At 44.1% G+C, this 22,242-nt stretch overlaps 1 long non-coding RNA gene across 1 annotated transcript in view; it reads left to right on the top strand.

Annotated features, from left to right (window-relative positions):
* The window catches only part of LOC111961185 (uncharacterized), a 31,134-nt gene that overhangs the window by 3,371 nt on the left and 5,521 nt on the right, over positions 1-22,242 (top strand). The window contains exon 2 of the long non-coding RNA XR_002876971.2: positions 7,765-7,830. This is a non-coding gene — a long non-coding RNA (uncharacterized lncRNA). The remainder of the gene's footprint in view (positions 1-7,764; positions 7,831-22,242) is intronic.

Below are 22,242 nucleotides of genomic sequence, written 5' to 3'. Positions count from 1 at the left end.
TAGTAATTGCTTCTTGATGCCCCATTGCTGGTGAGCTTGCAAAGTAAACGGTTCATATTCTTGATCGCCAAACCATTTTTGGAGCGACAGTTGCATATTCATTTATGTCAATCCTCTCTCCCTACAATTTGACGTTTGCGCTGCACCCCATCCTATAGATGTACAGCAAATCAGCAATATGTTCACTAGCTGTGGATTTCAAACCTTTTTACCTGCTACACCAAAAAACGAGTGGTTCAAAGCTTGCACATGCACGCGTTCACAATCGATGCGCAAATGTAGCCTGTCATTACAGCCATAAACGGTGATGCATTTTCAAAACGCAAGATACAGAAATAAACTGTGTTTTACACCTGCATTTTGAGCTGAAAGTCATTCATGTCAGCAGTCCATTTCAACTAGTGATATCATATCACATTGTCACTTCTCTGGAGTCCAGCGCAAGCAGGATCATACGGTTTACATCGGAGATGACAGAATTAGATGGGAAGCATGATCTGTCTAGAGCGTTTTTCTTCCTCACGAATATTGTAATTAATTCACTACAATATGTTACATCTTCAAGTATTGAAGGTAGTGCGATGTTACATATATCATTAGACATATAGCCAGTACCACGTATATAATTATAACCCACCCAAACTAGGCCTATCTGAAATATGAAAATGATCAATGATGTCACCTATTGTTGTGGCAAAGATGCGTACGTAGTAGATTGCTAAACTGTACTTTATATGGATAATATGAACGTAAGTAGGCTACTCTGTTTTTGATAGGCAAAACCGGAGAAAATGTAACAACTTTCTGGTCGCTAATCTGGATATGTGAGTTTGCCTTTGCGCACCAATGCTGATGACTGACAACTCTTTGGCTCTGAAGCGCAGATGAATGTTTTTTAAACAATACTTTGGTGCAATGACATAGGCCTATGTTAGTGACCTTATTGAATAAGCAAAGGTATGAATAGAAAATATAAATGGAAGGCTATATTTTTATTAATTCAGTTTCACACTCTCAAAACGTTTTCACTGCACTAGTTTACCAGACCTGTGTTGATTGACAGTTTTCTGGTCCAATCAGAGGGCCGTGTGTGCGTTTCACTAGACTGTCTCTGGCTGCATGGATAGTAATCCACGGAAACTCTGTGTCACAAAATGAGTGACAAACGTTACAAAACCTGGACAGATAATTTCATGTCATCAGTCTCAAGTCAAATTCAAGTTACCGAGTCTTGAGGTTCCAAGTCCTAGTCAGTGTATCAAGTTATTTTATTTTCTATCTAGTCGAGCCTCATGTCATCAAATTTGTGACTTGAGTCAGACTCAAGTCCAAGTCATGTGCCTCGATTCCACACCTCTGTTAAATGCCCTTTCATTTTAGTCACATCACATTTGTATTGCCTTATTAACCTATAGTAAACATAAATCACTGACTTCCATGTGACCAAACATGCATAGCCTTGTCCTACCAACATATTTTCTGTGTAACATCCTATTCTCTTCCCAACAACAGAAATGTGACAAACATAGTTAAGAATATATAAGAACTATCTGGCCATGTAAATTCCTAACTCATCCTACACAGATATTGCTCATTACATACAAAACAAACAGACATATACAAGCGCAGAGAGAGAGAGGCACAATCACCAGATGGTGCTGCAAAGTATTGGCAAGGTAGTATGGGTTGCACCCCCGTCTGTCGGTCGTGTCATTGCCATTGTTATTGACGTTCCACAGACCCTGCAGACACATTGATGTAGTCGAGTCACTAAAACTTGAGTCCAAATCGAGTCCCAAGTCCCCTATGTCCGAGTCCGAGTCACCAATGGTCCCTATGGCTGAAGTCCGAGTCCCAGTGCTTGAGTCCTGGTCCAAGTGTTCAAGTTTGAGTCACTGGATCCACATTAGCTCAAAATAAAGTTATTTACCAAGTCAGATATAGTTTAGTGGCAAGAGGAATTTAGTCAATAAATTTCATGAATAAAGCCGACATTATTCCTTATTCAGAGAGGAATGTTTATTCAACATTTACATAACATTTATGTAATTTAGCAGACGCTCTTTTCCAGAGCGACGTACAGTTAGTGCATTCTTCTTCAGATGACTACAGTAGGAGACAACCACACATCACAGTCGTGGGAAGTACATTTTTCCTCAATAAGGAAAACATTGCGTCCTGCTGAACACGCCCCAGGTTGTTAGCTATAGCTAGCTAATGAGGTAACATGACTGAACAAGGTGTAGCCTTAACAAATGGCCAAAGGTCTTGTCTGCAAGTAGCCTAGTTTTAGAACAGCCCTCGATATGCTTTATGAATGTAAAATGCAGTGGGGGAAGTGGGAGAGTTCAGCGAGACTAGAAATTCAAAGTCAGACTACTTTTCTATAGTCAAGGGAGAGAAAAACTTTGATAGACTGTTGTTTAACTAATAAAATAAAATCAAAGTTTATAGGTCGCATATACAGATTTGCAGATATTACCGCACGTGCAGCGAAATGCTTGTGTTTCTAGCTCCAACAGTGTAGTCATACCTAGCAATACAAAACAATACACACAAAATCGGCAACATTTAAATAAAGAAAGTAAGAAATATCAGAATGTCAGATATAATGGTATATGGTGTGTATAGACAGTATGAACCGTATTCAAATAGATAATGTTTGTACAGCAGTAGTTATATAGGATGAGCCTTGACTAGAGTACAGTATACACAGTACATATGAAGTGGGTAAAACAGTATGTAAACATTATTAAAGTGACCAGTGTTCAATGACTATGTACATAGGGCAGCAGTCTCTAAGGTGCACGGTAGAGTAGTGGGTGGTAGCCGGCTAGTAATAGTGACTAAGTTTCAGGGCAGGGTACTGGGCGGAGGCCGGCTAGTGGTGACTGTTTAAAAGTCTGATGGCCTGGAGAAATATTTGTTTTATCAGTCTCTCTGTCCAAACTTTGATGTACCTGTACTGTCTCCGCCTTCTAGATGGTAGCGGGGTGAACATGCCGTGGCTCGGGCGGCTGAGGTCCTTGATGATCTTCTTGGCCTTCCTCTGACAGCGGGTGCTGTAGAGGGCAGGCAGTGTGCCCCCGCTAATGCTTTGGGCTGACCGCACCACCCTCTGAAAAGCCCTGCGGTTGCCAACTGTGAAATTGCGGTACCAGGTGGTGTTACATCCCCACAGCATGCTCTCAATAGTGCATCTGTAGAAGTTTGTGAGGGTCTTAAGGGCCAAGCCAAATTTCTTCAGCCTTCTGAGTCGGCATTTGATGGGGAAGTATTCCAAATCGGGAGAACAAAAGATCTTGAGTTCCTGTACATTACCACAATTACACCAATAGTTGTTAATTATGAAACAAACCCTGGAGAGTTCTTTCTTCCTGTTCGCGTGATGGATGGAGAACCCCACTGGCTGAATGGACGAGGACAATATATCCAGAGAGAGCCATGATTTGATAAAACAGAGTATGTTACAGTCCCTAATGTCTCTCTGGAAGGAGGACCTCGCCCTGAGCTCGTTTACTTTATTGTCCAGGGACTGAACGTTAGCGAGTAATATACTCGGAAGCGGTGGATGGTATGCACACTGCCTGAGTCTGACTAGGGCCCCACTTCTTCCTCTTTTCCGGTGTTGGTGCACCCCCGGGATGAATAGTGCTGCCTCGGGAAGTTCAAACAAAAGATCCTGGGAAGTAGAATTTCTGCTCGAATTTCTGACGATCCAATATCCCAAAGTTTTTTTCGGCTGTAGGTAGTAATATAAGAAATGTTCTGAACAATAATGTTTCTCTCATAATTCATTTTACAGTCTCAAAAATATCCCACCATGTCGAACAAACAAATTATCTGTCGGGCATTTATAAAACTTCCTGTTCCATCACAGCTGTCGTGATGACAAATTTTAGTCACAGAGATACAGTAATTTCATCCCGTTTCGTTTGAAATGGGAACTGAAATGAAGAAAAAAAATCTGGGTCTATTTAGTCAGTTATAGTCTCGTCAATTGGCACTGAAAAATAGGTTTGACGAATATTTTAGTTTTGTTGACAAAATGAACACTGACACACACACACACACAAACATCCGCAAACACACACACACATACACACACACAGCCAGGGGCACTAGCAGGCAACTTGTCTTGGAGATTAGCATACAGTAATAGCCAACATCATCTCTCCTCTCCTTCCGCCAACCCCCTTTCTTTTCACTCCAGGACTGAACCCGTCACCCAGTCAGTGTCCTGACTACGCATCAGGCAAAGTCCTACTACAGAGACAGGGCTTAGTGGTCTGCAGATGACCCAGGTTTAAATCTACAGCCTTTGAATTCATCTGATGACATTTTTTCATACACTAGTATAAAGGGATAACCATGTACACGATGGCACTCCCAACTATATAATTACTACTCATCCATACAACCAAATAGGACTATATTGCACTACTGGGTGACGGTGATAGGGTATAGATGTTAGAGCTGATTCCATTCTTTAACTTCAAATTGTCTGGCTGTGACCTGTGACCCGCAGGGAGCTGACTGTGCGGCCTGATCGTTACTCTAATAAGCCCTGCTCTGTGTGGGGGTGAGCAGGGCATTAAGGACCACAGCACAAATTATGGATTACTGATTATGATTGGTAAATAGTGATAAATGATATGCATTATAACTATGAATCCTTATTAGACAGATCTGATGACATACTGCACTGGTATTGCATCAGTAGTAGTAGTAGTGGTGGCAGAGGTGTATCTACCATCAAGTCACTAAATCTATAGTCTATAGTTTGACCCGTAGGTGAAGCCCCAGACAGCTTTCGGTTGATTTGGTCTTTACATCTGCAGTGTTTTGGTTCACTTGCAATCACAACTCTATTTATGACCTGCGATTCAAATTGTAAAATCTTATCTTGCCTCATGGCAAAAGGTGTGGAATTGTAGCAAACTTACTATAAAACTGCAACATTTTCTCTATGCCCCATGTCAAAATGTGTAGAATTGCATGAAATGAACTCTAAAACTTTCTCCCCGCTGTCAAGAGGGGGGCTGCAAACATGTTTAGCTCGCAATGTGTTGAGGGGATGTGGGTACGCTGACAGGTGTATAAAATCGAGGACACAGCCATGCAATCTCCATAGAAAAACCTTGGCAGTACAATGCGCCTTACTGAAGAGCTCAGTGACTTTCAACGTGGCACCGTCATAGGATTCCACCAACAAGTCAGTTCATCATAATTTCTGCCCTGCTAGAGCTGCCCCGATCAACTTTAAGTGCTGTTACTGTGAAGTGGAAACGTCTAGGAGCAACAACTTCTTAGGTAGGCCGTACATGTTTACAGAACAGGACCGCTGAAGCACCTGTAGAGTGTAAAAATCATCTGTCCTCGGGTTGCAACACTCACTACCAAGTTCCAAACTGCCTCTGGAAGCAACATCAACGCAAAAACTGTTCATCAGGATTTTCATGAAATGGGTTTCCATGACCGAACAGCTCCACACAAGCCTAAGATCGCCATGCGCAATGCCAAGCATCAGCTGTAGTGGTGTAAAGCTCACCGCCATTGGACTCTGGATCAATGGAAATGTGTTCTCTGGAGTAATGAATCACTCTTCACCATATGGCAGTCCGATGGACGAATCTGGGTTTGGCAGATGCTAGGAGAACGCTACCTGCCTGAATGCATAGTGCTAACTGTAAAGTTTGGTGGAAGAGGAATAATGGTCTGGGGCTGTTTTTAATGGTTTGGGCTAGGCCCCTTAGTTCCAGTGAAGGGAAATCTTAATGCTATAGCATACAATGACATTCTATATGATTCTGTCAAATCAAATCGAATTGTATTAGTCACATGTGCCGAATACAACAGGTGTAGACTTTACCAACAATGCAGTTACAAAAAAATACAGATAAGAATAAGAAATAAAAGTAACAAGTAATTAAAGAGCTTCCAACTTTTTGACAACAGTTTGGGGAAGGCCCTTTCCTGTTTCAGCATGTCAATGCCCCTGTGCACAAAGCGAGGTACATACAGAAATGGTTTGTCGAGATCGCTATGGAAGAATTTGACTAGCCTGAACAGAGCCCTGACCTCAACCCCATCGAACACCTTTGGGATGAATTGGAACGGCGACTGCGAGCCAGGCCTAATATCCCAACATCAGTGCCCAACCTCACTAATACTCTTGTGGCTGAATGGAAGCAAGTCCCCGCAGTAACATCTAGTGGAAAGCCTTCCCAGAAGAGTGGAGGCTGTTATAGCAGCAAAGGGGGACCAACTCCATATTACTGCCCATGATATTGGAATGCGATGTCCATATACTTTTGACCATGTTGTGTATCTTGATTCTGAATTGGGCTATTAAGGACAGCACAAGGCTGGTCTTGACATATAGCTACCTTTTTTTCATTTAGCAGACACTCTTATCCAAAGCAATTAGGGTGCCAATTAGGGCACATTGACAGATTTTTCAATTTAGTTGTCTCAGGGATTTGAACCAGCGACTTTTCATTTACTGGCCCAATGCTCTTAACCACCAGTCTAAACTGACTTACTGTGCTTACTGAGCTACTCCTAGAGTCTTCAGACCAAGTGGGACGGTTTGGTGTTGAATCATTTTAGGGGTGTGTGTAGTGTGCTGGTGTGTGTACCTCTCTGCTGTACCTCTCTGTCCTATTTATGGATTGACAGTCTTTCCTCCCTAAAACAGACTCTGTAAATAATGAATGAACTGTCCATCTCACCCAATACACAGGCAGGAGTATGTCTGGAATACCAAACCTTAACACACACACACACACACACACACAAACTTACCTGCACAAATTATTTTTGAGGTTTTCTATTAAATATACCACATGGTGTGAACTGTTTATGTAGCTGCTACCTAGAGAGATGGAGAGACATAGAGAGAGAGAGAGAGAGAGAGAGTACAGTTTAGAGGGATGCACACAGAAAGAAAGGGAAACAAAGAAATGGTCTGTTAGCTCTCTCACACTGAAAGATCCGCTCCAATGGTGGAGCTTTTTCACACAGAGGTACAGATAAACAAACACACAACACACACATACACCCACACACAGTGCAGAGTGGGGTGAGTACTGTGGTCCATCGACCCTGCATGTCCTCTCTCTGCAGGGTACGTGTCATCAACAACACCCCTGCCTGTTAGAGAGGGAGGGGAGAGATAAGGGGATGGGGAGATGGGGAGAGAAAAGCTGGGTTCACATTTTTGGGGGTTCTGTGCAAGCGCTGTATGAAGCTGACTAAATATAACAACATATGACTAAATATATAACTAAATATATTCTGTTATTGTACTAGTGTGTTTTACTCATTGCAAGTAGGTGTAAGCAGAGCACACATGTGACTAGAATGGAATATCTACTGTCTTGTTTTTGTAAAAGAGTCACAGCTTGAGGAAAGTAAGGAGGGAAAGCAAGAGCATAGAGATAGAGGGAAGGGAGGAGATCAAAATATGATCTAGAAGGTGATTGACCTGTGTACTGTAACTTCAGGCAATGATTAGTCTCTCTATCAGGATAGAGGTCTGCTACTCTCCATCTTTGCCCTTTACTCTTTTTCTCCTGGCCCAATGTCTGAACCATGTAACGAAGACTTACTTGATGAAGGGCAATACAAATACATCAGTGTGTGTGCCTGTGCATGCGTGTGTGTGTCCGTGTGTGCGTGGCCCTAAACATTGTTTGGCAACCAATTCTCTGTCTAACCCCCCCAACTCTCTTTTCGTCCTCTATCTCCCTCTCTCTGTAGGTTACTCTGGGGATGTAGCTATGTATCATGACCCAGCAGCTCTTTGGCTTGTTTGTTTCTTGTCAGGTAAGATACTGCACTATTTAGGAGGGAATGTTAAGGTGAGGTATTCAAACACCATAACCTACATTCTCAATGGAGCACAGCACAAGATTAGTAAATAAATACCTGTCATCATAAGCTAGCCAAGTGTTTTAGAGGCTTACTGTATTTTTAAAATGTGCATATGGATGTGTGTTACATGTGATGCATAAATAGCCACAATAACTACACCAAGTTTGCTATAGGCTTAATTAGTTGTAGAGCTGATATGTAGGAGCTAAGTTATCATTAACATGCAGCTGATTCTCTCTAAGAGGTTACCACGCGGTGAATATTCCTTTTCTGAGGACGCTGAAATGGTAGAGCTGGCTAGCGTAAGATTTCAGTGTGTTTCTGTGCGTGTGTGTGCATGTGCGCGTGTGTGTAGTATAAGAATGTTTGAAGATATTATTATTTGGCTCATCAGTTGAAAATTGATTTTATGAGTTGGCAATTAGATTACAGCATGCTGTTAAAGAAAAGCCCTGGGTGGAACTGCTGCTAGTCTCAAACGCTATCTGCACCCAAAACACACACACACACACCACACACACAACACACACACACACACAACACACACACACACACACACACACACACACACACACACACAACACACACACACACACACACACACACACACACAGACAACATTGCGCTGGGCACTCATCAAACGCAGGCCAACCAAGTTAATTACAGTGTTGTGCTGAAGGGCTGTGACTTACAGAGAGAGATAAAAAGAGACAGAGAGACAGAGAGAAAAGGCAGAGAGAGAGAGAGAGGGGGGAGAGAGAGGAGGGGAGAGATGAATCGAAAGAGGGGAGAGATGAAGAGAGAGATGAGGGGTGGGGAGTTCACTCTCAGGACAGTATTTTCATGTTCTTTTTATGAGGTTTCTCTTTGTAGTATTGAGAATTTATCAAGGAAAAATTGTTTATAGTTTGGGTGTTCGATGGATGTTAAGTGACTCTGGGCACCTCTTTTTTTTCACACGCGGGTGCACACACACACACACCTTTCCTTGGGATGTGACGTCAGCTTGAAAGACATGGGTGAAACATTATTAAACACAGACCCTAGTGGGGATACATTTCTGAAATAGTTGCAGGAGAATCTTACTGATGAGACAACCTACAGTAATGAAAATGCTGGGTTGTTTTGGATGACACAACTGCTGGGTGTTTGATGACACAACTGCGGTTGTTTAGATGACACAACTGCTGGGTTTTTAGATGACACAATGCGGTTGTTGAAGACACAACTGTTGGTTGTTTGGATGACACAACTGTGGGTTGTTTAGATGACACACACACTGCTGGTTGTTTTAGATGACACACATGTTTGGGTTGTTTGGATGACACAACTGCTGGGTTGTTTAGATGACACAACTGCTGGGTTGTTTAGATGACACAACTGTGGGTTGTTTGAAAGACACAACTGCTGGTTGTTTGGAATGACACAACTGTTGGTTTGTTTAGATGACACAACTGCTGGGTGTTTAGTGACACAACTGTGGGTTGTTAGATGACACAACTGCTGGGTTGTTTAGATGACACAACTGCTGGGTTGTTTAGATGACACAATGCTGGGTTGTTTTGGATGACACAACTGCTGGGTTGTTTTAGATGACACAACTGTTTGGGTTGTTTAGATGACACAACTGTTGGGTTGTTGAAAGACACAACTGCTGGGTTGTTTAGATGAACACAACTGTTGGGTTGTTAGATGACACAACTGCTGGGTTGTTTAGATGACACAACTGTTGGGTTGTTTAGTGACACAACTGTCTGGGTTGTTTAGATGACACAACTGTTGGGTTGTTTAGATGCACAACTGCTGGGTTGTTTAGATGACACAACTGTTGGGTTGTTTGAATAGACAACACTGCTGGGTTGTTTAGATGACAACAACTGTTGGGTTGTTTAGATGACACAACTGTTGCGGGTTGTTTAGATGACACAACTGCTGGGTTGTTATGATGACACAACTGTGGGTTGAAAGATTACACAACTGTTGGTTTGTTTTGATGACACAACTGCTGGGTTGTTTAGATGACACAACTGTTGGGTTGTTTAGATGACACAACTGCTGGGTTGTTTAGATGACACAATGCTGTTGTTAGTGCAACTGTTGGTTGTTTGAGACACAACTGCTGGGTTGTTTAGATGACACAACTGCTGGGTTGTTTGGATGACACAACTGCTGGGTTGTTTAGATGACACAACTGTTGGGTTGTTTAGATGACACAACTGTTGGGTTGTTTTGATGACACAACTGCTGGGTTGTTTGGATGAACACAACTGCTGGGTTGTTTAAATGACACAACTGCTGGGTTTGTTTTGGATGACACAACTGCTGGTTGTTTAGATGACACAACTGCTGGTTGTTTGGATGACACAACTGCTGGGTTGTTTGATGACACAACTGCTGGGTTGTTTAGATGACACAACTGCTGGGTTGTTTAGATGACACAACTGTTGGTTGTTTTTGATGACACATGCTGGTTGTTTGGATGACACAACTGTTGGGTTTTTAGATGACACAACTGCTGGGTTGTTTTGATGACACAACTGCTGGGTTGTTTGAAGACACAACTGTTGGTTGTTTGAAAGACACAACTGCTGGTTGTTTGGATGACACAACTGTTAGGTTGTTTAGATGAACACAACTGCTGGGTTGTTTGATGACACAACTGTTGGGTTGTTTAGATGACACAACGTTGGGTTGTTTAGATGACACAACTGTTGGGTTGTTTGAAAGACACAACTGTTGGGTTGTTTGAAGACACAACTGCTGGGTTGTTGGATGACACAACTGTTGGTTTTGTTTGGATGACACAACTGCTGGTTGTTTGAAAGACACAACTGCTGGGTTGTTTGAAAGACAAACTGTTGGTTGTTCATGACACAATGCTGGGTTGTTTGGATGACAACAACTGCTGGGTTGTTAAAGACACAACTGCTGGGTTGTTTGATGACACAACTGTTAGGTTGTTAGATGACACAACTGTGGGTTGTTTGATGACACAACTGCTGGGTTGTTTGAAAGACACAACTGCTGGGTTGTTTGGATGAAAACTGTTGGGTTGTTTAGTGACACAACTGTTGGGTTGTTTAGATGACACAACTGTTGGGTTGTTTGATGACACCTGTTGGGTTGTTTTGATGACACAACTGCTGGGTTGTTTGAAAGACACAACTGCTGGGTTGTTGAGATGACACAACTGCCTGTTGTTTTGATGACAACAACTGCTGGGTTGTTTGAAAGACACAACTGCTGGGTTGTTTAGATGACACAACCTGCTGGGTTGTTTAGATGACACAACTGCTGGTTGTTTAATACACAACTGCTGTTGTTGTGACACAACTGCTGGTTGTTTTGAACAGACACAACTGCTGGTTGTTTAGATGACACAACTGCTGGGTTGTTTAGATGACACAACTGCTGGGTTTTTAGATGACACAACTGCTGGGTTGTTTAGATGACACAACTGCTGGTTGTTTAGATGAAAATGCTGGGTTGTTTATGATGACAATTGTTGGGTTGTTTAGATGACACAACTGCTGGGTTGTTTGGATGACACAACTGTTGTTGTTAGATGACACAACTGCTGGTTGTGTTTGAAAGACACAACTGCTGGGTTGTTTGTCGCACAACTGCTGGGTTGTTTGATGACACAACTTGCTGGGTTTTTGATGACACAACTGCTGGTTGTTGAAAGACACAACTGTGGTTGTTTTTGGATGACCAAACTGCTGGGTGTTTAGATGACACAACTGCTGGGTTGTTTAGATGACACAACTGTGGGTTGTTGATGACACAACTGTGTGGGTTGTTTAGATGACAAACTGTTGGGTTGTTTAGATGACACAAACTGTTGGGTGTTTTGATGACACAACTGTGGTTTTTGATGACACAACTGTTGGGTTGTTTTGATGACACAACTGCTGGGTTTGTTAGATGACACAACTGTCTGGGTTTTTTAGATGACACAACTGCTGGGTTGTTTAGATGACACAACTGTTGGTTGTTTAGATGACACAACGCTGGGTTGTTTTGATGACACAACTGCTGGGTTGTTTGAAGACACCCTGCTGGGTGTTTAGATGACACAAATGTTGGGTTGTTTGATGACACAAACTGCTGGGTTGTTTGAAAGACCACAACTGCTGGGTTGTTTGGATGACACAACTGCTGGTTGTTTGATGACACAACTGCTGGGTTGTTTGAAAGACACAACTGCTGGGTTGTTGGATGACACAACTGCTGGGTTGTTTAGATGACCACAACTGCTGGTTGTTTGGATGACACAACTGCTGGGTTGTTTGAAAGACACAACTGCTGGGTGTTTGGATGACACAACTGCTGGGTTGTTTTGATGACACAACTGCTGGGTTGTTTAGATGACACAACTGTTGGGTGTTTAGATGACACAACTGCTGGTTGTTTAGATGACACAACTGTTGGGTTGTTTAGATGACACACTGCTGGGTTGTTTAGATGACACAACTGTTGGGTTGTTTAGATGAACACAACTGCTGGGTTTGTTGTTAGATGACAACTGCTGGGTTTGGATGACAAAAGAGCGGTTGTTTAGATGACACAACTGTCTGGGTTGTTTGGATGACACAACTGTGTGAGGTTGTTTAGATGACACAACTGCCTGGGTTGTTTAGATGACACAACTGCTGGGTTGTTTTGATGACACAACTGCTGGTTGTTTTGGAAAAAAGAGCTCAATTGCTGGGTTGTTTAGATGACACAACTGCTGGGTTGTTTAGATGACACAACTGCTGGGTTGTTTAGATGACACAACTGCTGGGTTGTTTTGATGACACAACTGTTGGGTTGTTTGGATGACACAACTGCTGGGTTGTTTGGAGGCATTGGGTCACATAGTTGGGTTGTTTTCTTTCACATCTCTTAGATGTTAAGTCCCCCAAATGGGAGACTTTGAGCGGTTCTGGACTGGTTCGGACTGACATGTTGGTGTACAAAGCGCTCTGTGAACGCTGTAGGGTCCCGGGCCATATAGTGCCAGAAAGCCTCATCTGTCTGCTCTCCCCTACCACTCTCTTAGCGAAGCTGACTTGAAGTGTCAGGTTTCATATCCCACATTTGCATAGGGGGTGACGTGTCACATTTTCTGGCCTATCCAGACAAAGAATCGATTTTCTCTTCGTCTGAGCTAGTGAGCCCAGCCTGGGAAACCGCAAATGAACGGTGGCTGTCGAGCGAGTCTTGCTGTCACATTCTCAGATGGATTTAGAGCTCTCAACATGAAACCATTCTAAATCATTTCATAGAATTGAAACAAGGCCACTTTCTCTTGGTCAAAGACGGACAAAATCACTTTGTGCTTAAAGTTAAAGTTGTAACAAGTTTAGGAGATAATGATCTGTTGTCAGTTATATGAAATAGTCACTAAGTATGATCATATACATTTTTCATTAATAAGAAATGTGAAATCATTAACATTTGATTGTTACTATATTTAGAAAGCATTTCAGTCATTTCAAGCCCTGTTGCCCCACTTTCATTGAATAGGAAAAAAATCATGTATGATTTTTCATATTTTCATAATATTTTGCACTATGTACTTGAGCTTTTGTCCAAAAGTAAGTACACGTCAGCAATTTACTTAAAACAATGACCAGAAAGGTGAGTTCCAGACCTGTCTATAATGATGTAACATTACCAGTTCTTGTTAATGGCCATCTGATAAAAAATAATTACGTTTTACGTAATTACGTAAAAATAATTTAGGCAGAAATCTCATTTTTTAAAGAGCAAAGTTGTGTTGTTAATGCTAGGTTATTGGTGCTGGGTTATTGAGATATTACACAGCGGGTCAGATCAGAAGACGGGCGGGGCGGGGCTTTCAGATATTTATTTTTGGTCAACTGTGAGAGTAAATCTAATCCCTGTTCATCTGTTTCTCTTGCATTGTTATCAAATGTTACTTTTGAACACTGAGAGTTATGAAGCTTCAATTAGCCTTATAGTAGCAAAGCGCATGTCCCACCCACCTGAGGATCTGTCTTTTTCAAATCGAATGTCAAATCAAATCAAATGTTATTTGTCACATGCGCCGAATACCGTGAAATGCTTACTCACAAGCACTTAACTAACAATGCAATTTTAAGAAAATAGATATTTACTAAATAAACTAAAGTTAAAAAATAAATAAAAATAACACAATAAAATAACTATAATTTAGGCTACATACAGGGGGTACCGGTACGGTGTCAGTGTGCACGGTACAGATTGGTCGAGGTAATTTGTACATGTAGGTAGGGGTAAAATTACTATGCATAGATAATAAACAGCGAGTAGCAGCAGTGTAAAAACAAAGGGGGTGTCAATGCAAAATAGTCCAGGTGGCCATTTGATTAATTGTTCAGCAGTCTTATGGCTTCGGGGTAGAAAGTATTAAGGAGCGTTTTGGACCTAGACTTGGCGCTCCGGTACCGCTTGCCGTGCGGTAGCAGAGAACAGTCTATGACTTGGGTGACTGGAGTCTTTGAGAATTTATGAGGCCTTCCTCTGACACCGCCTATTATATAGGTCCTGGGTGGCAGGAAGCTTGGCCCCAGTGATGTACTTGGCCGTACGCACTACCCTCTGTAGCGCCTTACGGTCAGATGCAGAGCAGTTGCCATACCAGGTGGGGATGCTCTCGATGGTGCAGCTGTAGAATATTTTGAGGATCTGGAGACCCATGCCAAATCTTTTCAGTCTCCTGAGGGGGAAAAGGCATTGTCGTGCCCTCTTTACGACCGTCTTGGTGTTTTTGGACCATGATAGTTCGTTGGTGATGTGGACACCAAGGAACTTGAAACTCTCGACCCGCTCCACTACAGCCCCGTCCATGTTAATGGGGGCCTGTTTGGCTTGCCTTTTCCTGTAGTCCACAATCAGCTCCTTTGTCTTGCTCACATTGAGGGAGAGATTGTTATTTTTTATTTTATTATTTTATTTATTTTACCCCCCTTTTTCTCCCCAATTTCGTGGTATCCAATTGTTAGTAGTTACTATCTTGTTTCATCGCTACAACTCCCGTACGGGCTCGGGAGAGACGAAGGTCGAAAGCCATGCGTCCTCCGAAACACAACCCAACCAAGCCGCACTGCTTCTTAACACAGCGCGTATCCAACCCGGAAGCCAGCCGCACCAATGTGTCGGAGGAAACACCATGCACCTGGCGACCTTGGTTAGCGTGCACTGCACCCGGCCGGGTGCACTGCACCCGGCCCTTGAGACAAGGATATCCCTACCGGCCAAACCCTCCCTAACCCGGACGACGCTAGGCCAATTGTGCGTCGCCCCACGGACCTCCCGGTCGCGGCCGGCTGCGACAGAGCCTGGGCGCGAACCCAGAGTCTCTGGTGGCACAGCCAGCGCTGCGATGCAGTGCCCTAGACCACTGCGCCACCCGGGAGGCGAGATTGTTGTCCTGGCACCACACTGACAGGTCTCTGACCTCCTTCCTATAGACTGTCTTATCGTTGTTGGTGATCAGGCCTACCACTGTTGTGTCGACTTAATGATGGTGTTGGGAGTCGTGTTTGGTCACGCAGTCATGGGGGAACAGGGAGTACAGGAGGGGACTAAGTACACACCCCTGAGGGGCCCCAGTGTTGAGGATCAGCGTGGCATATGTGTTATTGCCTACCCTTACCACCTAGGGGCTTTGTGGGCACTATGGTTTTGAACGCTGAGCTGTAGTCAATGAACAGCATTCTGACATAGGTGTTCCTTTTGTCCAGGTGGGAAAGGGCGTGCGATTGAGATTGTGTCACATGTGGATCTATTTCCTGTGTTTGAGGGGTACAAAATCCACTTGTCACTTAAATATCCCTGGATTTATTGGATTCATTTTACACCTGCGACTCTTTCATACTATTGCTTGTGCCTGTCGTTTTTTCCCGTTTAATGTTACGACTGTGGAAATAAAATAAAATCAAATAACATTTTATTGGTCACATACACGTGTTTAGCAGATGTTATTGGTCACATACACGTGTTTAGCAGATGTTATTGGACACATACACGCGTTTAGCAGATGTTATTGGTCACATACACGTGTTTAGCAGATGTTATTGCGTGTGTAGCGAAATTATTGTGCTTCTAGTTCTGACAGTGCAGCAATATCTAACAAGTAATATCTAACAATTTCACAACATATACCCAATACACACAAATCTAAGTAAGGAATATATGGATGAGCAATGTCAGAGTGGCATAGACTAAGATACAGTAGAATAGTATAGAATACAGTATTTATATGAGATGAGTAATGCAAGATATGCAAACATTATTAAAGTGGCATTATTAAAGTGACTCCTGTTCCATTTATTAAAGTGGCCAATGAGTTCAAGTATGTGTATATAGGTAGCAGCCTCACTGTGCTAGTGATGGCTATTTAACAGTCTGATGGCATTGAGATAGAAGCTGTTTTTCAGTCTCTCGGTCTCCACTTTGATGCACCTGTACTGACCTCGCTTTCTGGATGATAGCGGGTTGAACAGGCAGTGGCTCGTGTGGTTGTTGTCCTTGATGATCTTTTTGACCTCCTTGTGACAACGGGTGCTATAGGTCTCCTGGAGGGCAGGTAGTTTGCCCCCGCGGATGCGTTGTGCAGACCTCACTATCCTCTGGAGAGCCTTGCGGTTGTGGGCGGTGCGTGTTTGTAATGACCTGTCAAACACAAACTGGCTGAAATGTGCTCAATGGAATACGTTGGATTTCCATTGAATCTGTACGAATGCTAATGCTTCGTCTGGGATTTAACGCACCATCTCGACACTCACATGGGAAGAAAGATGACACTATTTTGATTGGTGTTCATTTTTTTGGAGAATTGAAAAAAGTAATAATTGAATACAGTTGAAATGTTTAGATAGGTCTAATCGAGAGCCAAGTGTGTTGATCTTCTTATCCGAGTGTATCCTGCTATTGACACACTTGTTGAATTATGAAAGAGAACGTGACAACAACAGTAATTAATGAGGCAGTCTAGACAGCGCAGGAGAATGCAGGTAGGGTATACAGAGCAGGAGAATGCAGGTAGGGTAAACAGAGCAGGAGAATGCAGGTAGTCTAGACAGCGCAGGAGAATGCAGGTAGGGTATACAGAGCAGGAGAATGCAGGTAGGGTAGACAGAGCAGGTAGTGAGACAGAGCAGGTAGTGTAGACAGAGCAGGTAGGGTAGACAGAGCAGGTAGGGTAGTGTAGACAGACAGAGTAGTGTAGACAGAGCATGGTAGTGTAGACAGAGCAGGTAGGGTAGACAGAGGGGTCAGCAGGTGGTAACAGAGCAGGGTAGGTAGACAGAGCAGTAGAGGAGATTAAAGAGAGGTAGGGTAGACAGAGCAGGTCGGGTAGACAGAGCAGGTAGTGTAGACAGAGAGCAGAGTGGTAGAACAGAGCAAGGTAGGTGGTAGACAGAAGCAGGTCTGGTATAGAACAGAGCAGGTCGGTAGACAGAGCAGCAGTGTAGACAGAGCAGTCGTTTAGACAGAGCAGGTCGGGTAGACAGACGCAGGTTAGTGTAAGAAGAGCAGGTAGGGTAGACAAGCAGGAGATGCAGGTAGGTATGAACAGAGCAGGTAGTGTAGACAGAGCAGGTAGGATACGAGCAGTAGTAGACATAGCAGGTCGGGTAGACGGCAGGTCGGTAGACAGAGCAGGTGGGTAGACAGAGCAGGTCGGTTAGAACAGAGCAGGTGTTGTAGACAGAGCAGGTTAGGGTAGACAGAGCAGGTCGTAGACAGAGCAGGTCGTTAGACAGAGGCAGGTAGGGGAGACAGAGCAGGTAGGGTAAGACAGAGCAGGTCGTTAGACAGAGCAGGTAGGGTAGACAGAGCAGGTAGTGTAGACAGAGCAGGTAGGGTAGACAGACAGGTTGGGTAGACAGAGCAGGTCGGGTAGACAGAGCAGGTAGGGTAGACAAAGCAGGTCGGTAACAGAAGCAGGTCGGTAGACAGAGCAGCGTTGGGTAGACAGAAGGTCGGGTAGACAGAGCAGGGTTAGACAGAGCAGGTAGGTGAAGACAGAAGCAGGTAGGGTAAGACAGAGCAGGTCGGTAGACAGAGCAGGGTTAGACAGAGCAGGGTGGTAGACAGAGCAGGTCGGTTAGACAGAGCAGGTCGGGTAGACAGAGCAGGTAGGGATAGACAGAGCAGGTAGCAGACAGAGCATTTGGTACAGACAGAGCAGGTAGGGTGACAGAGCAGGTTGGGTAGACAGAGCAGGTGCGTAGACAGAGCAGGTAGGGTAGACAGAGCAGTGTCAGGTAGAACAGAGCAGGTAGGGTAGACAGAGCAGGTCGGGTAGACAGAGCAGGTCGGTTAGACAGAGCAGGTAGTGAACAGAGCAGGTAGGGTAGACAGAGCAGGTAGGTAGACAGAGAGCATCGGGTAGACAGAGCAGGTCGGGTAGACAAGAGCAGGTCGGGTAGACAGAGCAGGTGGTTAGACAGAGCAGGAGGAAGGACAAGCAGGTAGGTAGACAGAGCATGGTAGACAGAGTAGGTCAGTTAGACAGAGCAGGTCGGGTAGACAGAGCAGGTCGGTAGACAGAGCAGGTCGGGTTAGACAGAGCAGGTCGGGTAGACAGAGCAGGTAGAAGACAGAGCAGTGGGTAGAACAGAGCAGGTAGGGTAACAGAGCAGGTAGGGTGACAGAGCAGGTCGTTAGACAGAGCAGGTAGGGTAGACAGAGCAGTAAGGTTAGAACAGAGCAGAAGTAGAGTGTAGACAGAGCAGGTAGGTTAGACAGAGCAGGTCGGGTTAGACAGAGCGGTCGGTAAGGCAGGTAGAATAGAGCAGAGCGGTAGGGTAGACAGAGCAGTGGTAGACAGAGCAGGTAGGGTAGACAGAGCAGGTCGTTACAGAGCAGGTGGTAACAGAGCAGGTTGGGTAGACAGAGCAGGTAAGATAGACAGAGCAGTAGGGTAGACAGAGCAGGTAGGGTAGACAGAGCAGGTAGGGTAGACAGAGCAAGGTAGGGTAGAGTCAGGGTGCGAGACGGCAGTTAGGTAACAGAGCAGTCGTTAGAGTAGCAGGTTGGGTAGACAAGCAGTTGGTAGACAGAGCAGGTAGGGTAGACAGAGCAGGTAGGTAGACAGAGCAGGTAGGGTAGACAGAGCAGGTAGGGTGACAGAGCAGGTAGGGTAGACAGAGCAGGTCGGTTAGACAGAGCAGGTCGGTAGCAGAAGCAGGTAGGATAAGACAGAAGGAGAGCGTAGACAGAGCAGGTTGGGTAGACAGAGCAGGTAGGGTAGACAGAGCAGGCGGTTAGATAGAGCAGGTCGGTAGACAGAGCAGGTCGGGTAGACATAAGCCAGGTAGGTTAGACAGAGCAGGTAGCATAGGGTAACAGAGCCAAGGTAGGGTAGACAGAGCAGTAGGGGTGGACAGAGCAGGGGAGGGGTAACAGAGCAGGTAGGGTAGACAGAGAAGGATAGGGTAGACAGAGCAGGTAGGGTAGACAAGAGCAGGTAGGGTAAGACAGAGCAGGATAAGGGTAGACAGAGCAGTAGGGTAGTAACAGAGCAGGTAGGGTAGACCGAGCAGGAGGTAGACCGAGCAATAGGGTAGGGACAGAGCAGGTAGGGTAGACAGAACAGGAGGGTAGACAGAAGATAGGGTAGAACACGAGCAGGGGTAGACAGAGCAGGTAGGGTAGACAGAGCAGGTAGGGTAGACAGAGCAGGTAGGGTAGACAGAGCAGGTAGGGTGCACAGAGCAGGTAGGGTAGACAGAGCAGGTAGGGTAGACAGAGACAGTGTTTGGTGGTTGCAGCCCTGTTCTATACCTTGATGTTAACCCTTTGACGTATACGATCACATATTTGTGATCATTGTTGAGTTGTCCCTGCAGTGTACCATCGCAAATATGTGATTGGAACAGTAGCAACAGAACACATGATGCAACAAACGCGTCTAAACAGTATTGTTGTCTGAAAAGCATCTAAACAATGTTTTGTACTGATGGGAAATAAAGGTCTTCACAACTTTATTCCTAAATTTCACCTTTTATTGTTAAAGATAAATGCGAACTTCATCATCCAAGCATCACATGGAACACATCCACAGTCAAACCTATTCCATAAACCAGTCTAACTAACAGGTTGCCCTGACAAAAAACATGTTTGTGACCTAACAGCTAGACTTGTTTACAATGTACCACATCTCTGGTAAACGCAAGTGAGAAATGTAATATTTTTAAGAGAAGAGATGCGTGTCAGCTACGCTAACAGCAGCTACATTCTTTATGATGGCAGAAATTTTATAAGCTAAATAACAATACAACCCCTGGAAAGGGGAGTCTGAGCTGGCAACCCTGAGTAACAACAGTTACAATCAAGTCAATCAGTTACAACCAAGTCAGTCGAGTGAACCATTCCTTCACCTCATTTTGTTATAACATCTTTGGTCTGACAGATGTTTACGTGACAACCAGAATGCATTGTATGATGTCAACAAACATAGCGCTACACATACACTACACGATCAGCAGTATGTGGACACCTGCTCGTCGAACATCTCATTCCAAAATCATGGGCATTAATATGGAGTTGGTCCCCCCTTTGCTTCAATAACAGCCTCCACTCTTTTGGGAAGGCTTTCCACTAGATGTTGGAACATTGCTGCGGGGAATTGCTTCCATTCAGCCACAAGAGCATTAGTGAGGTCGGGCACTGATGTTGGGCAATTAGGCCTGGCTTGCAGTTGGCATTCCAAATCATCCCAAAGGTTGGAGTTGAGTTGAGGTTGGAGCTGCCTGATGGTGTAGCGTGATTCATCACTCCAGAGAACACATTTCCACTGCTCCAGAGTCCATTAAAGCGAAAACAGGTTTTTAGAAATGTTAGCAAATTTATAAAAAACAGAAATACCTTATTTACATAAGTATTCAGACCCTTTGCTATGAGACTCGAAATTGAGCTCAGGTGCATCCTGTTTCCATTGATCATCCTTGAGATGTTTCTACAACTTGATAGGAGTCTACCTGTGGAAAATTCAATTGATTGGACATGATTTGGAAAGGCACACACCAAACTGAACAAATGGGGGAGAAGGGCCTTGGTCAGGGAGGTGACCAAGAACCCGATGGTCACTCTGACAGAGCCCCAGAGTTCCTCTGCAGCACTCCACCAATCAGGCCTTAATGTTAGAGTGGCCAGACAGAAGCCATTCCTCCATAAAAGCCACATAACAGCCCGCTTGGAGTTTGCCTAAAAGACTCTCAGACCAACAAGATTCTCTGGCCTGATGAAACCAAGATTGAACTATTTGGCCTGAATGCCAAGCATCACTTCTGGAGGAAACCTGGCACCATCCCTATGATGAAGCATGGTGGTGGCAGCATCATGCTCTGGGGATGTTTTTCAGAGGCAGGGACTGGCAGACTAGTCAGGATCGAGGGAAAGAGGAACAGAGCAAAGTACAGAGTTATCCTTGATGAAAACCTGCTACAGAGCGCTCAGGACCTCACACTGGGGCAAAGGTTCAACTTCCACCGACCCTAAGCACACAGCAAAGACAACGCAGGAGTGGCTTCGGATCAAGTCTCAATGTCCTTGAGTGGCCCAGCCAGAGCCCGAACTTGAACCCCATCTAACATCTCTGGAGAGACCTGAAAAAAGCTGTGCAGCGATGCTCCCCATCCAACCTGACAGAGCTTGAGAGGATCTGCAGCGAAGAATGGGAGAAACTCCCCAAATACAGGTGTGCCAAGCTTGTAGCGTCATACCCGAGAAGTCTCGAGGCTGTAATCGCTGCCAAAGGTGCTTCAACAAGGGACTGAGTAAAGGGTCTGGATACTTATGTATATGTGATTTATTTTTATTTTTATACATTTGCAATGTTGCAAATGTTACATTTGCAAAAACAAAGCATGTTTTTTCTTCGTCCGTATATGGTGTGTGTGTAGATTGATGTGGGCAAAAAAAATATTTAATCAATTTTAAGGCTGTAACGTAACAAAATGTGGAAAAATGTAAGAGGTCTAAATACTTCCCGAATGCACTGTACTTTTGTATATATAGTGTATTAATGCAACATGTAAATCAAATCAAATCAAATTTTATTTGTCACATACACATCGTCAGCAGATGTTAATGCGAGTATAGCGAAATGCTTGTGCTTCTAGTTCCGACAATGCAGTAATAACCAACAAGTAATCTAACAATTCCACAACTACTACCTTATACACACAAGTGTAAAGGGATAAAGAATATGTACATAAAGATATATGAATGAGTGATGGTACAGAACGGCATAGGCAAGATGCAGTATTTCCGTAAATGGAGGCGGGGGAGGCCTTATATGTTGTCGCGGAAGTTAAGTTATCAAGCAATGATCCAAGGTTTTACCAGCACGGTAGCAAC

Source organism: Salvelinus sp. IW2-2015, linkage group LG4q.1:29 (genome assembly GCF_002910315.2).
Source record: "Salvelinus sp. IW2-2015 linkage group LG4q.1:29, ASM291031v2, whole genome shotgun sequence".
Taxonomy (NCBI): domain Eukaryota; kingdom Metazoa; phylum Chordata; class Actinopteri; order Salmoniformes; family Salmonidae; genus Salvelinus; species Salvelinus sp. IW2-2015.
The sequence above is the reverse complement of the archived record's forward strand: the minus strand, read 5'-3'. Positions and strand labels throughout refer to the sequence as shown.